Consider the following 3,820-nt stretch of genomic DNA (forward strand, 5'->3'; position numbering starts at 1 on the left):
AGGGGAGGATGAGAAGGGATGGGAAGGGGAAACAAAGGAGGAGCTACAATGCTTGATAAGAAATGTACTCATTATCTTGCCCATGTAATTGTAACCCCTCTGTACAGTATTTTCACAATAAAAAAATAAATAAAGAGGTGAGGACAAGGAGAGAGAAGCAGCAATGGCATAGATGAGGCCCTTAGGAGATGTCCATTTAGTGGAGAGATGATCAGGCCAAGTCAGCCTCTTCTCCAGTTCACCTGAGATGTAGGAAACAAAGAAATAGCCAACATGAGGCCATAGTTAGATTAGCCTTATACAGTTTGAAGTATCCCAACTTCTGGAGCTGGTGAGACTCAAACCTATGATGAGGAAAGGAGTCACCAGCACTCAGTCAAACAGGCTAGGAATCTTTATTAGCCGTGGTGACTGACCTCCACTATCAAGAGACAGTGAAGACCAGCCCCAAAGTCATATAGCTCAGGGAATATAAAGGCAAAAACCACAGAGGCCCCTCTCAGGTGGTCAGTGGTAATTTTGCAATCAGTAAGAAAGCAAGTCACAGAAGCAGAGCTATAATTATAAATGGCGATTACAGTTTCAATAATCAATCAAGACGAAGTTCTCATCCTTGCTCTTCCCTGTGTTCCCAGTTTTGGGTTTTCTTCTAAACGGAGATCCCATCTTTCAAGTTTGGCCTTATTCTGTTAATCAATAAAAGTTAACTGCAAAGGGTCATGTTCCCCATTTTGGTACATTCGCTGAGCAAACATAATCACCAAAAACAGACAATGAGACATTGGTGGTTAGCCTTGTAGACTATTGGCCTTATTTTTACTTGCTCTGCAATTCTTGGTAAATGCCAAGCCACCGTTTTGCTCCCCTTTCTTATTATTTTTAGGTCCTGGGACTTAATTATCTCAGTTAAATTCTTTCTTCCTTGGTGTAATTAATACTCTATTTGTTTAATTTAACCTGGTCCTAACATAGTTAGGTTAGTATCCATTCATTGCAAGGAGAATCCTATACCTTGTAGTTGTCTTAGTCCATTCTAGGTTGCTATAAGTAAACATCTGAGCCTGCATAATTTATAAAGACTGGGTAATTTATAAAGACAAGAAATTTAGTTCTTACAGTTCTGGAGGCTAGGAAACCCAACCTGCAAGAACCATGAGGTGCTTTTTTTTTCTAGTCAAGAATTCCTACTGCATCCTGAAGCTACTCCTGACAAACCAGCACAGGGGAAGCTCAGGAGAGATGAACAAAGTGGCTTTTATAATAGACACACTCTCAATAACTCACCTCTCCAGTGGTCCCCTATTGCCCCTGAATGAGTTAATCCACTCATCCAGCAGAGTCTTCAAGAGCCAATCACCTGCCAGTTTCCCACTTTGAATAACCTGCTATTGGAGGTTTTGTTTCTACAGTGTGAGTTCTAGGAGGAAAATTTTCAAGCCACTGCATTACAGACGGTGATCTATGATGACAATATTCTGTCATCTGACATCAGATATGCTGAAGGACATCACCTCAATCTTAACTTGCACAGGGCTGTCAGGTGTGGCCACATGAATTCCAGCACTCTCCTGGATTGGTTTGCTCTTGACATGTGTGAGACTCATTCGTCCCATCTGTATGTATTCAGAGGAAGACTAGACATAGGAACCCATTCCAACAAATACCTCTGTTTCATCTTCCTTTCTCCTGATACGAGCACCTAGATTTTCTTTAAGGCAAACACTTCTTAGGTCGTCATGCCACCAGCCTTCAAATTCCTAATAAAGCTAATCTCACCCCTTGGCTTTAAGTGTTAAAATATTTCAGCTTCACATCCAAAGGGTTTGGTTTAGAAAATGCAAGTACATCAAGGGATGCCGGTGTTCAATTCCAGGATGTTGCTGAAATTGCTGATAAGGATGTGTCCATTTCCCTCGACTTGCCAGTCTTGTAGGATATATGTGTCTGAGTCGGAGGCCCTGTTTTCCTCTGTGATAGAGCTCACATAGGGATTCATGGGAGGTGAGCAACAGGAAGGAGAGAAGGCCAGAGAAGGGGAGAGCCCAGCAAACTTTGGGACTCTGGATTCCCATCTCCGTCCAACAACTTTTACTTATAAACCCTGTTGTTGTTATCCATTGTTGTTTTTAGAGTTTACTGGAAGATTCCAGCATCACGTATCTGTCAATTGTATCCAGTTTGCTTTTCTCTCCACCTTATAGGTTTCCTCAGTTTCTTAGACAGGTGTGTACAGCAGTAATCTTATGTTTGTTTGTTTTTAATGTTTCAATTGTTATTTTAAAGGTGATGTACAGAGAGGTAACAGTTCCGGAAGTCAGGGAAAGAGGACATTTCTTTTTGGACAATGTCACCCTTTCCCTTGCTCTCACCCAGTTTTTCCCTCCTATCTCACGCATAAGTTGTACAGTTCATTTTCAACCTAATTGGTGACCTTATTAATGACTCCTGTTATACTGTTTATGCTTGAGCTTGAGACCCTGATCTCACCTAAGACCCTGATCTCATCCCATCTGATGGGATCTGTCCTTCTGTTCCCAGCCTAACATGAATCGAACTATAGCCACTCAGCCTAACTCCTGCAAGCCTAACACAGGTAAAAGTAATTCTGGCATTTTAAGATGCCTTTTATTTACCTTATGAGGGGTTTAGCACATAACTATACTATTTGCTAACCTGTGGGAGCCCTAGCTTGTGAATCCAGTTAATTGTGTTTCCGTGAAGCTTATAAAAAGCTTGATCATTGCTGAATGGAGAACAACCAACTGCTTCTTTGAATTCATTTCAGACACCGGAGTAGTGAGATATCAGAAATCAGATTCAGCCATTTTTGAAACAGAAGGCTTAAAATCTCAAAATTATTGGGCATTGGTGGCTCACATCTGGAACCCTAGCTACTCAGGAGGCTGAGATATGAGGATTGTTGTTCAAAGCCAGCCGGGGCAGAATTATCCCTGAGACTCAAAAAAAAATTATCAGTTGTAGGGCTTGAACTCAGGGGCTGGGTACTGTCTTGAGATGTTTTGTTTAGGAGTCTCCAAATTTTCTTGCCTTGGGCTGGCTTTGAACCATGATCTTCAGATTTTAACCTCATGAGTAGCTAGTATTACAGGCATGGGCCATTAGCACCCATCCACTGAGACTCTTATCTCCAACTAGCTACCAATAAGATGGAAGTAGTTGCTATGGCTCAAGTGTTAGAGGACTAGCTTTGAGCACAAAAGCTCAGGGACAGCTGAACCTTAGCACCAGTACCAAAAAAGAAAAACAAAAAAACCCTCAGATATATTTAGAGTTAAATCAAACATAAAGAGAGAAAATGAGGGTACAAGGTATCTGCAGACCTCAGACTCCAAGTGTCTGATTTCTTTAGTTCTCAGACCTAGAGTTAACCAACAAAGGAGCATTTAAAGAAAATTTACTTGAAGACCATATGCTAGATATAGTCTGGAAAAGTTTCAAAGAGACCACCCAGTGTTGAAACTATAGTCAGAGGCCAGTCATGCAAGCATATAATTCAAAACAACAATAAGTAAGAGGGGGGGACACATAGAAAAAAATTCAAACTACCTTGCAAAGGAAGACATGTAAAACCTTGGAATAGGGGAGATCTAGCAGGTACATGAAAGCAAATGTCAAATTGGTTCTTTGACAGTTGGTCTGGTATATGTGCTGGCTGGTTTTGGCATCTGACTTGATGATCTTGCCTGCTGGTTCCCTACTCTAAATTGACTTGGAGATGTGCCAATGGGACTGGACAGGTGGACTGAGTGGGCAGGAGACAAGTGGTCATGTAAGAATAGTGTCTGGGCCAAGTCACTCT

This window comes from Dipodomys ordii, unplaced genomic scaffold (assembly GCF_000151885.1).
Source record: "Dipodomys ordii isolate 6190 unplaced genomic scaffold, Dord_2.0 Scaffold19, whole genome shotgun sequence".
Taxonomy (NCBI): Eukaryota; Metazoa; Chordata; class Mammalia; order Rodentia; family Heteromyidae; genus Dipodomys; species Dipodomys ordii.